General features: G+C 47.4%; 1 protein-coding gene across 1 annotated transcript in view; it reads right to left on the reverse strand.

The window, feature by feature from the left end:
* The window catches only part of LOC129476874 (uncharacterized), a 322,482-nt gene that overhangs the window by 202,046 nt on the left and 106,825 nt on the right, over nucleotides 1–13,611 (reverse strand). The window lies entirely within an intron of this gene.

Genomic DNA, 13,611 nt, shown 5'->3' on the forward strand with positions numbered 1-13,611 from the left:
ACTTAGCAGCTGGTAGCCACTGCCCTGTGTTTCATGATGTGAAACACACAAGTGCTACCTCCACACCTAGCATGTATACCATCTTGTATCAGAGATGGCCACATCTTGTATTTCCTAGAGCAGAGGTGCCCAGCTCCCCCACAATACCAGTCCATGGCCTGTTAGGAGCTGGGCCACACAGCAGGAGGTGAGCAGCGGGCCGGTGAGCAGCGGGCCAGTGAGCAAAGCTTCCTCTGTATTGACAGCCGCTCCCCATCACCCGCATTACCGCCTGGGCCCCGCCTCCCGTCAGATCAGCAATGGCATTAGATTCCCACAGGCACACAAACCCTACTGTGAACTGCGCATGAGAGGATCATGTTACTGTAATGCCTGATGATCTGTCACTGTCTTGCACAACCCCCAGATGGAACCATCTAGTTGCAGGAGAATGAGCTCAGGGCTCCCACTGATTCTACATTATGGTGGGTTTTATAATTATTTCATTCTGTATTACATAATAATAATAATAATAGAAATAAAGTGAACAATAAATGTAATGCACTTGAATCACCTCAAAACTATCCCCACTCCCTGTCTATGGAAAAATTGTCTTCCACGAAACTGGTCTCTGGTGCCACAAAAGTTGGGGACTGCTATCCTAGAGGTTTTAAGGACCAAGTGCACAGTGTAACCGATGTTTGTGTCTCACAGCCAGGTGGGCACAGCCTGCAGCAGCCACATTCTATAGACTGAGAATCAAAAGCACTTAGCAGGTACCCCAGCATCAACAAACACCACCCACTGGCACCCAGATGTCCTCAAAGTACTCTTTGTCCACATGAGCAGATTTATCTTCATGACACGGTAGAATCTTTAGCTAAATACTAACAAGTGAAAACTTTTGTCACTCTGGTTAAATATTAAAATAATCCTGCTACGACATGAAGATGTTCATTTCAAAACAAAACAATGGGAAGTGTTTTAGAAAGCATTCTCTTCACGGGGATGGAGTGGAGGCAGTAAAAGGAACCCCATGTCAAAGGAACCCACAAACCAACCTACGGAACAGACCAAACGTAGATGGGCGATGAAGAAAGCATTGTGTGTGTGTGTCAGTTTCCATCCGTCTGTCTCCCCGCAGCCCCCACCTTCTGTCCTGGAGAGTTGTACAGAGAGGGCACATCACACCCACCCACTGGAAAATGGACAAATGTTGCGTCCAATTTCACTGTCATCCCAGAATGGAAACCCTGAGCGGAGGAGAGCTGTCAGGTCGGAAGGACAACGTTCTCTCCGCCGCTTTGATGTAAACCAAACTCTGGGTGCTGCCAAGGTGTGACTAATTCTTCCTTATTCCAGGCTTACCTTGTTGCCTAATTTTTTTCATATAACTCTGCAAAGCTTTAAAACTGGGTTTAGAAAGTACAAGGGCAGGAAAATGCACCCATGAAATGCTTTACATGATATAAAAATCCCCATACCCTGTCCTCTCCCAGCCCCGCTGTAGAAAGCAAGTTTTATTAACACGAGGCAAGTGCTCAGTTTTCAAGAGGACTCTGAGCATTAAAGCAGATTGTTTTATGTCTCTGACATGAATACTCCGGGTGGATGAACTATCAAGGCCCAGGTTTAAGTGTGATTAATGCCTAGTACTTGGAAACCATCCAAACTTATTAAATCTGATGGAGTAAAACAGCATAACTTTCTCATATTATTTCCAGGAGATGTGATTAGGCTGAACGTGGTAGTGAATGGAACTGCAGGAATAAGCCACGGTCTGGGGGAGGGGGAGCTCTGTTTTATTTACAAAGAATTAAAACAGAGTGGAGCGTTTTAGCAGGTACGGGCAGAGTTCGATCACCTCAACCCAAGAAGAGGGGTGAGGACTGAAAACAAAGTCAACACAACCTTCCTGTGTATTCCGTGACTTTGTCCACACACTACTGAGAGTAAGAGTTGACTTATTGGAAGAAAAAGAAAAAGAAAGTATTTGATAAATGTTCCCTTTCGCCCACCCCAAAATGAATATATCAGTACACACGTGCACTTCACACACACACACACACACACACACCTGTCATTTTATGTTCTGGTATGTAACAGAAGCATCAGAGATATATTCAACGCTCCCCTTTCCACACAGAAAACAGGAGCCGTACAATCTTACAGTCCAGTCTGTCTACAGATCCAGGCAAGCGTGTCTGAAATTGATTACTGGTAGATGTCGCGGCTTGGGGGCAGTGCACGTTTGTCTTTCTAAGGTGTGGTGTGCCTCTCGAAGGCCAATAGCTTCTAAGCAAAATACCTATACTTTGTAAATTCCTTCGGTTCTGCTTTGGACAAAATAACATTCGAAAGAAATGAACAAGAAAACTACACAGGGATGAACGAGCAGCCAACGTCCAACAAAGAGGAACTTGCTGAGCACCTGCCACAGACCAGGAGGCAGCTGGGTGCTGAGAGGCTGAGCCTGGGTGGGGACGGCCTTGCCTTGGGGCCAAATGCTGTACGGGAAGATGTGGGGAGCGCAGCAGTCAATCCTCCAGGGACCACGTCCCCCAGCCCAGTGCAGACATGGCTGCATTAACACTGGACATCTAGACACTTGGACACTTGCATTTAGGGCTCTTATTGAAGAAACAGAAACATAACAAAAGTATTCGCAATCTTAAAATCTGTCCATTATGGTCCCAAGGCAAATCTGGGCCATGGAGAGGAGAGAGAAGGTGACCCCCCACCCCCCCACCACCAGTCTCTGCACTGATAGAAGAATAACAAATATAAAAAAATCTGCCAAACAACAAAGCTTCAATTTATTATACATGCTCATCAATTTAACCCAAAAAAAACCCTTAAAAGCCTGAGGGTGATCCAGCCTCTTTAATACCCAGGCCCTGAGCATGCCACAGATCAAGGCCCAGGCCCCAGCCTGCTTTGTCTGCGAAAGATGAAAGCCAGGCGCAAACAGGTGAAGGCTTTTTGAATCATCACCTGCAATTAAGCAAAGGAAAACCAAGAGAAGCAGAGGTGAGCTGAACTCGCTTGAAAAAGACGCCCGCGGAGCAGGTGGATGCTTGCTGCCGATGGCTGCGGTGTCTGCTGACACTCTCGGATGACGAGCCCTCCCCCGGCTCCCCGCATGCACGGCAGATGGCCCGGTGGGAAGCGGGGTGCACAGGGAAACACACACAGTGCACACCCAGACACACACACACACACACAGATACAGACACACAGACACACACAGAGACACAAACACACAGACACAGAGACATGCACAAACACACTTACACACACCCAGACACACACACACAGATACAGACACACTCACACATAAACACGCAGCTACACCCTCACAGAAATACAGGGACACAAACACTCACATAGGCACAGAGACACACACACGCAGACACACACACATAGATACAAACACACTCACGGACACACAGAGACACAGAGACACGAACAAACACACACAGACACACACATAGATACAGACACACGCATATAGAGACATAGACACACAGACACACAGATACACAAACACACACACAGAGACATGAACAAACACCCACACACACACACACAGATACATACAGAGACACAAACAGACACAGAGACACATACACACACACCCAGACATACACACGGATACAGAACACTCACAGTCACATGGACACACAGATACAGACACACACACACAGATGCACAGAGACACAGACACAGAGACACACACACAGATATAGACACAAAGACACACAGATATAGACACACTACAGTCACACAGATAGACACACACACACAAACACACAGACACACAGATACAGACACACAGACACAGAGACACACACAGACACACTCATAGACACACAAATACACAGACACACAGAGATGCACTCACAGACACACAAACACACACAGACACAAACACACAGAGACACCGAGGTATGCACTAACACACAGATATGCACATAGACACATACATAGACACACAGATACAGGGACACAGACAGGTACACACACAGACATAGGAAAACACACACAAACACAGATACACCCACAGACAAATACACAGACACACATAGGTGCACAGACACAGAGACACTGACAGGTACACACAGACACGAGGACACTCACAAACACACTGACAAAGACACAGAGACAAGTGCACACACAGACACACTCACTGACACAGAGACACACAAACACAGACCCACACACAGACACATCGGTGCACACAGAAACCCACACAGACACACTAACACATACAGGTGCACACATATAGACACGTATGTGCACACACAGATATGCACAGAGATAGGGACACACATAGACACAGAGACACACATAGACACAGAGAGAGACACACACAAATACACAGACACACAGACAGGTACACACAGTCATGCAAACACACATAGGCACAGGAAAACATACACGCAGACAAAGATACACACAGACACACAGAGACTAACACAGAGACACACCCAGAGACAGACACACACACCCGCATGCTGCACACCACCTGTGTCTCGCCAGTCACTCTGTCCATACATTGTTTTGACTGGTTGCTCTCTTTCCATTCTTTTGGAAACACTGTCCCATACTCACGTTTGCATGAGACTTAACTATTAATATTTGCATCGAAGTGTTTTCTGTTCTCCTCCATGGAGACCCAGAATTCTAATAACCACAATTATTAAGGTCTTTTCCAAAGGTAGAGGGGCATTGACCCAGAATTTTTAGACTTGACTCATTCCACGAGAACAGTATTTCCTGAACGGAGCTCCCTTTGCTCTGAAAGAACATGGTGATCTTAATAAAAAGTCTAGTGCCATGTTACGCCTCTGTGTTGTCATTTTTTACTTCTTGTAGAAAAATTCCACTGTTCGAAAGTGTCTGGTGTGTGCATTTTGGATCAACTCTTCTGCGGCAAATGGCACGGCACTGCTCAGATCCATTCTACCTCTGGACAACTCCCTCTGCCAAAACTTCATATTGCTTTCTCAGACGTGGAAGAAACCTCAGAGCCAGCAGCATATCTTGCTTACCCATTATATATATTTTAAAACACACATTTTTACCAAAATATGTATTGGGTTTAAAGGAATTTACTGTAAAAAGGAAGCTCATCCTCACTAATGCAGGCCTCAAGTTTGTGTGATGCCAATGAGACGTCCCAATGACAGGTTTCAGATAAGCTCCGATTCCACACAGAAACCTCAACTGCACCAAAATGAATGAATGAGCAGGAGATAGGGCTGGCTTGTTGTATGATATTAGCTCAAAACTCTTCATCTTTTTCTAAAGATCATTTGGAAGAAGATGGAAGAAGGCTCGCCTCCTTGTACCAGATCTGTTTAGAAGCTTCGAACATTCCAAGTACTGCTTTCATATTTGGAAATCGATACCAAGAATCAATGTGAGTTTGCTTTCTGTCATGTGGAAGCCAAAGGTGAGGATAATGCATTCGACCAGCAGAGAAAATTGCTGTTTTTTGGCCTCTGGGAAGTATCTTCTCCAAGGTAAAGTAGCAGGCATGCTCCAAAATATTTTTTCAATCCCACAATCAATGCAGAAACAGAGAATTGTGGTGGAATTAGATACACTTTGGCCTCATGCTGGTCTCCAAGGCCGCTGCCCCAAATGTCAGAATCGAACTTTCTCACCTTTCTTCTTTTTGTCTCTCTCCACTCTCCCATGGAACATGCTTGGTTCTTCTGTTCTTTCTAGCCCTGTCTCATGTTCCCTTTTACCCTCCCTGTTATCAGTTTCTCAAGGCTCAGGCCAACATCCCATTCACCTGTCTGTCTGCCCCATAAAGAGCGACCTGGCCTGGGCATGGTGGAAAGTGCTTGTAACGCCAGCTACTCGGGAGGCTGAGGCAGGAATTGCTTTAAGCCAGGAGGAGGAGGTTGCAGTGAGCTGAGATCGGGCCACTGCACTCCAGCCTGGGTGGCAGAGTGAGACTCCGTCTCAAATAAAAAAAATAATTGAAAGTGACCCAGCCATGAAGTCTTTGCCCATGCCTATGTCCTGAATGGTATATTGCCTAGGTTTTCTTCTAGCATTTTCATGGTTTTAGGTCTTATGTTTAAGTCTTTAATCCATCTTGAGTGAATTTTTTTGTATAAGGTATAAGGAAGGGGTCCAGTTTCAGTTTTCTGCATATGGCTAGTCAGTTTTTGCAAAACCATTTATTAAATAGGGAATCCTTTCCCCATTGCTTGTTTTGTCAGGTTTGTCAAAGATCAGATGGTTGTAGATGTGTGGTGTTATTTCTGAGGCCTCTGTTCTGTTCCGTTGGTCTATATATCTGTTTTGGTACCAGTACCATGCTGTTTTGATTACTGTAGCCCTGTAGTATAGTTTGAAACATCAAAAACAATGGCAACAAAAGCCAAAATTGACAAATGGGATCTAATTAAACTAAAGAACTTCTGCCCAGCAAAGGAAACTAGCATCAGAGTGAACAGACAACCTACAGAATGGGAGAAAATTTTTGCAATCTATCCATCTGACAAAGGTCTAATATCCAGAATCTAAAAGGAACTTAAACAAATTTACAAGAAAAAAACAACCCCATCAAAAAGTGGGAGAAGGATATGAAGACACACTTCTCAAAAGAAGACATTTATGCTGCCAACAAACATGTAAAAAAAGCTCATCCTCACTGGTCATTAGAGAAATGCAAATGAAAACCACAATGAGATACCATCTCATGCCAGTTAGAATGGCAATCATTAAAAAGTCAGGAAACAACAGATGCTGGAGAGGATGTGGAGAAATAGGAATGCTTTTATACTGTTGGTAGCAGTGGAAATTAGTTCAACCATTTTGGAAGACACTGTGGCAATCCCTCAAGGATCTAGAATCAGAAATACCATTTGACCCAGCAATCCCATTACTGGGTATATACTCAAAGGATTATAAATGATTATATTATAAAGACACATGCACATGTATGTTTACTGCAGCACTGTTCACAATAGCAAAGACTTGGAACCAACCCAAATGCCCATCAATGATAGACTGGATAAAGAAAATGTGGCACATATACACTATGGAATACTATGCAGCCATAAAAAAGGATGAGTTCATGTCCTTTGCAGGGACATGGATGAAGCTGGAAACCATCATTCTCAGCAAACTAACAAAGGAACAGAAAACCAAACACTGCATATTCTCACTCATAAGTGGGAGTTGAACAAAGAGAACACATGGACACAGGGTGGGGAACATCATACACCAGAGCCCGCGGGGGCGTGGAAAGCTAGGGGAGGGATAGCATTAGGAGAAATACCTAATGTAGATAATAGGTTGATGAGTGCAACAAACCACCACGGCACATGCATACCTATGTAACAAACCTGCATGTTCTGCACATGTACCCCAGAACTTAAAGTATAATTTTAAAAAAAAAAAAGAGTGACTCAGCCTGAGTCAAATCAAATTTGCTGAGTTAAATAAAACTGGATTTTCTGGCAAGATCTGTGTCTTTAGTTCAGAGCCTGCAGGTCTCCAACCTTCCTAAGCCACAGTGATCACAGGGCCTGAAGAAATGGTGTTTTCAAGAACTTTGTTACTTGTCAAGGAAATGAATATGCAAATAGCACCACGTTGGATAAAATGGTTTTTTTTTCTCAAAACAAGTAAAACCAACATATCCAAAATAATACAATCTTCATTCTGAATCTGTTCTTTTTCTTCAGCCCAATTCCATCTTAGCCACCATAGGTTTTATAGCCCAGCAAACAACCCCAAGTGACTTCTATATTCTTAACTAAAGCGTCAAAATATGAAAAACAACAGCATTGTAAGAAAAATTCAGTTAAATGGGTGTTCCAGGTAAAATCTTAAGGAGTATCTCACAGAGGTGCCAGGTCCGCTTCCTGCAGATAGGAAATAAATGCTTTGCTCTCAACAAAAAGGAACTTGGAGAATTTGTCATCTCAAACTAAGTGTGAATGAAGAAGGCATCGGGTAACTGATATTGTTTTCTCCCCTAGGCATGTGGGTCTCCTGGCTTGCCAGTAATGGGTAAGTTGCACATCAATGGGATTAAGCAAAACTCCTACTCATGCCTGGGAACAAAAATTACCTGCTTTAGAAAACAAGGGATGAATTTGACCTAGCAATCCCACTACTGGGTATCCACCCAAAGAAAAAGAAATTTTTGATATATTAATTTCCTTTCCTTTAGATATATATTCAGCCGTGGAACTGCTGGACCATAGTGTAATTCTATTTTTAGGTTTTTGAGAAACCTCCATGTTGTTTTTTAACAGTGGCAATACTGATATACATTTCTATCACCAGCCACAAGGGTTCCCCTTTCTCCATATCCTCGTCAGCATTTTTTATTCTCTTTTTGATTTAAAATATTTTAACTGTCAAAAAAAAGAGAGAGAGAAAACAAGGGATGGGTTTCCTCCTTAGTAATGAGCTCAGGCAGAGACTGACTAGAGCAGCGTCTAGTGTCCGAGCGAAGCTGGACCAAGTGCTCAGCCCTTTAGGCCCCTCAGCCATGGGATTCTGTGAGTCCTAGAGGCCGTCCATGCAGCTGTCACCCTGGGGATGTGAGATGTCGGGGTGTAATTCATTTCTTCATATTGATTAACTTTGTAATCTCCAAGCAGCTGATTTCATTTGCCCTGTATCGTTCAAGATGATATCAACATTTTGTATTCGAGTGAAAGCCAAGTCCTTTTCTCAAACACAGCCACCCGCGCCACCTTTCTCTCATTGCTCACTCTGTCTCGCACCTTTCAGAAGCAATCATTGTTTTCCTACACGTACATTTACAAATGCCAGCTTCAAACCTGAGGAAAGCCAGACCCTGGCTATGTTCCAATAGCACCAATCCTCCCATCTGTCCCTGAGCGTGGGGACGATTGGGCAGGAGAACCGTGAGACTCATCATTGAGTATTTCATTGAACCTTCTCGGCCTCAGTTCCCCATCTGCAGCACAAGGCGATGTAACGGTGATGCAGATGCCTCCTTTCAGCAGTAACAATGTGTGGTTTCTAAGCTCTCCCTCCAATAATTCTCAACAGAGTCTAGGTCAGAACGCAGAACTTCAGACCCTCTAAGTACAGTCACAGGAGTAACTCGTGCCTGAGTTAGAAGGAGAATCCCAGGAAAGGTGGGACCTGAGGTCTGAAGACCCGTGCCTTGTCCTCATCACCAGCGCCCCCGTGCTCATCCCAAACCAGGCTGCTCTGGCAGCATGAAGACTGCGCTGCGCTGACGAGGCAGCTGCTCCCGAAACTCTCATAACTAGTGTCCAGCAGCAAGTGTCTGTGGGAAGGCATTGGAGGCGAGGGCTCGGGTCTGCAGCTGTGAAAAACGTGTCTTTCCACATGAGACCGGCTGCTACCTGCAGGCCTCCAACCCACATCCCAAGTTCATGAGAACCACATTCTAGCCACGGTTCCAAGAAACTCAAATTACCTGGGCATCTTGGATTTTACCTGGCAACCCTAATTCTTGCCAACTTAGCATCTGACCTGGTCAAACCTGCTGTCCCCGCCCTTCCTCGTGTTACCCTCCCTAAGTCACCGTTGACCTCTCCCAAGCTCTGGAGAGGAAAGGGAGGAGAATAAACGTTTGTGACCCTGCTGCAGGCAACGTGACCGACACTAGGGGCAACATGACCGACACTCTGCTCTTTGAGGAAGAAAGGCTTGCTAGGGAGAGGTCCACACAACCGGGCCCTCCTGTAGGGTGGTTCTAGGCCACTCCTTCCAAACACGCCACCCAGCACCTCCTAAGTCCAGCTCCGTGCCAGGCACCGAGGGTGACTGAAGAATGAAGAGGCCGGGTGGGGCTGCGGGGATCCTGTCTCCGTGGGAGGCACCAAGCGATAAGTAAACACCCCTTGCCTCCCGCCTGCCTCATGGCCATTGACTCAGCTTGTAGCAACCTGGCCCCTGGGTCCCCAGTGTTCAGTTTCTTCAATAAGGCTGTATTGTTCTCACAGGGAAATGCTTCTCTCGGGGAGCTTCAGGCAGTGCCTGCAGGAAGCCAGCTGAGGTCTGCATTGCACCACGTGAGCAGAGGTCAGCCGCCCTGGCCGCTGACTGCCCAGTAGCTGCGCCCAGGGAATGGGGGCCTCTGGACGCCTGGTCTCTAAGCACAGCCAGGTTGGATGTGTGCATGTCTGAATTTACAAACTCACTACAAGATCAACAGGCCACTCACCCCTTTTATCAGTTCAGGCACACTGGCTCTGAATTTGCCTTCAGTTCATCAGGCTATGGAAAATACACTGTTCCCCATGGTTGGGCAAAAGGAATGTCCTCCTCTCTCCTGCTCACGTGGTCTCCTGGCAGGCCTCCCACACTCTGGAACAGGCCTGAGAAGAAAGCCACAAACCGCGCGTCACATGCCAATCTGGTGCAGGCCTGCGGTGCTCTGCGAAGGCGTGCACCTACCAGGCAGTCACGCTCCACCAAGGCCTGGCTGTGACTATGGGGTCTGTAGGGCTGGCCTCGCCCCTTCCTCACGCTGCGGGTGCTTGTCACACGTTCCAGAGTGAGGAGGCCAGGGCAGCCTGGGGCTGTGCTGGGGCCGGGAAGTTCTCCCTCGTCAGGCAGGCAGGCGTTTTCCTCCTCTGGCCACTCTTTCTGGTGCCTGGGTGGAAATTCAGCACCCACGGACACACACGCTCTCTTTTTAAAGCATTCATCCAGATCCAGACGCTTCAGTCTCAGCACATGTCCATCATTTACTTTTGACCTCCAACATCCAGGACGCCCAGCCCACTCGCCAAGCTGGTCTTGGCCTTTTCTCCCCTAAACCACCTCGTAATGGACACGGGCAGGGGACTTTGCAGGAAAGACGTGAGCCTTCGGCTTTATCCACTCAGTGAGCACCCATGGTGTCCTACATCTCACACTGTGGGAGTCTGGGACTGAGCGCAAGTCATTCCTGAGCTGGGGACATCAGGCGATCAGAAGCACAGGAGGTTTCAGGGCAGCTGCTGCTAGTGCCCGGCCGCAGAAAGGAGGTCCCAGGGGAGCCCGGGGTATGAAGAATCAGGGGAGTCCAGGGACGCGAAGAATGCTACCTGTGTTGCAAGGTCAGGGCAGCTTCATCAAGGAGGGGCACTGGCTCCAGAAGTTGAAGGAGAGAGTTGAACATACGACACAAGGCAGGGGGCTTTGCAGGAGGGAGAGGCAGCCCCCGGGCAGGCAGGCAGTGCTGGCCACACTGGCAGTGCTGGCCCCGCAGGCAGCTGCCCCTCGGGTAGCTGCAGCAGGGAAGATGCAAAAGTAATGTCAAGGTGATGGACACGTGCTTTTTTAAAACAATGTTTACTTCAGAATAGTTTTAGACTTAAAGAAAAGTTGCAAAGATAGTACCTTCACTGAGCTTCCCCCAGACTTAACATCTTACATCACCAGACAACCAGGGCCCCAGCACTGCTCCATTGCTGGCAGAACTCCAGACCGTCCAGGCGCCACTGGTCCTTCCACCAATGTCATTTTCCGGGGCAGCTGTCATGACACTGACATGTCTCTTTCGCCGCCTCTGGTCTGGGACAGTTCCTCAGTCCTTCCTGGGTTTTCACGTCCTCCTCCGTTTTGAGAGATACTGACGGTCCCACGGTAGGGGTTTGTCTGGTCTTACTCTCACGGTCAGACCGGCTTAGGCAGTCTTCCCCAAAATACATAACCCAGTTTGACTATGCGAGTGAGGCCAGACAAAGCCCCATGGAGGGTTGGTCAGTGTTTCTTTTCGTCCCACCTCAGGATAGGGTGCACAGGGAGGTCTCGAGGAGAAGGTGGTCTTTCAGTAAAGCCCTGAGGGGGCTAAAGCAAGACAGGCTGACGGCTGGGAGGGGAAGAACCCTGAGGCTGCAGACAGCCAGTACAGACGTCCTGCGGCAGCAGCGGGGCCGTCAAGACTGCAGCAGCCAGGCCGGGAAGATGGAGGCAGTGCACTGGGCAAGGAGAAATGCAGCAAGTGGGATGAGAGACACACCACGGGCCATGTCGTAAACAGTCTTGCAAGAAATAAGGATTTTTTTTTATGTTTTTGGTGCAAATGAATGACAGAATCAGAATAATGCTTAGCATGCATTAGAGGCAGCCACAACTGCCGCCCCACCCTTCTGGAGTCTGCAGGAATCCCCTGTTTGACTCTGGGGTAGGGACCAACAGATTCTGTGACCTTCACCTTTTGGCGCAGCAACTTAAAGGGTCACCAGGTGCAAAGGACTCTCCCCCAACCAAGTTGAGCTGAGTCCGTAAGAGTATGTCTCTTAGAAATTTGGCCAGGAGCAGTGGCTCACACCTGTAATCCCAACACTGTGGAAGGCTGAGGCAGGCAGATCATTTGAGGTCGGGAGTTCAAGACCAGCCTGGCCAACATGGTGAAATCTTGTCTCTACCAAAAATACAAAAATTAGCTGGGCATGGTGATGACCGCCTGTAATCCCAGCTACTTAGGAGGCTGAGGCAGGAGAATCTCTTGAACCCAGGAGGCAGAGGTTGCGGTAAGCCAAGATCTCACCACTGCACTCTAGCCTGAGCAACAGAGTGACACTCCATCTCAAAAAGAAAAGAAAAGAAAAAGACATCTGAGCCAATCAATACAGAAGGAATCAGGCAGTGAGAGGTGGGCACCAGGCCTAGGAGAGCTTAAAGACTGGGGCCAGGCTGGCCATTTTAGGTCATTCTTTTTTTATTTATTTATTTTTTTTTTCTTGAGACGGAGTCTCGCTCTGTCGCCCAGGCTGGAGTGCAGTGGCGCAATCTCGGCTCACTGCAAGCTCCACCTCCCGGGTTCACGCCATTCTCCTGCCTCAGCCTCTCCGAGTAGCTGGGACTACAGGCGCCCGCCACCACGCCCGGCTAATTTTTTGTATTTTTTAGTAGAGACGAGGTTTCACCGCGGTCTCAATCTCCTGACCTCGTGATCCGCCCGCCCCGGCCTCCCAAAGTGCTGGGATTACAAGCGTGAGCCACCACGCCCGGCCGTTTTTTAGGTCATTCTTTAGCAGAGGAAGCCAGTCTACCAGATGAGAGGAATGCAACTAAGACGTTACAACAGCAGCCGTTGTTTTAATTCCTGGCTGTGTGATCCCCACTTTCAGTTTCCAGGGGACCCAGCTGTCCTTCATTCCCTGTCTCTGGCTTTCATGAGTTCTTCTGCTCCTTAAAATAAACCCCCTTCCCCATCTTAACTAGCCTAAGGGGTTTCTGGGTTTTTGCAACTAAAAGCACTCTGACTATAACAGGAAGAGAGGGCCAGCAAGTGTATGTGGGACAAAGTAGAAGGAAGAAGACAGGACACAGGTGGCCCAGCTCAGGAGGACCTTTGCGGTGACACATGAAGGCACTTCCTGCAGGCCATGTCCCCTTTCCACGCCACATCACTCAAGTCACCAACAACGTGATATTGCCCCATGGGATCAAAAAGTGTGAAATAAACTCAACCCCATTACAGTGTCAAGGGTGTAATCTATCATTATTTCCACGAAGCACTGAGTTTCTGAAAATGAATCCAGGAAATATAATGCCTTGACCCTTTGGAAGGTGTTCCTCAGGGTAGAATTCCAGGTACCAGAGCACCTGGAGATGGAATATGATTTTGAGCAGGTGAGCCTTTTGAGTACCATC

This window comes from Symphalangus syndactylus, chromosome 6 (assembly GCF_028878055.3).
Source record: "Symphalangus syndactylus isolate Jambi chromosome 6, NHGRI_mSymSyn1-v2.1_pri, whole genome shotgun sequence".
NCBI classification, from domain to species: Eukaryota; Metazoa; Chordata; class Mammalia; order Primates; family Hylobatidae; genus Symphalangus; species Symphalangus syndactylus.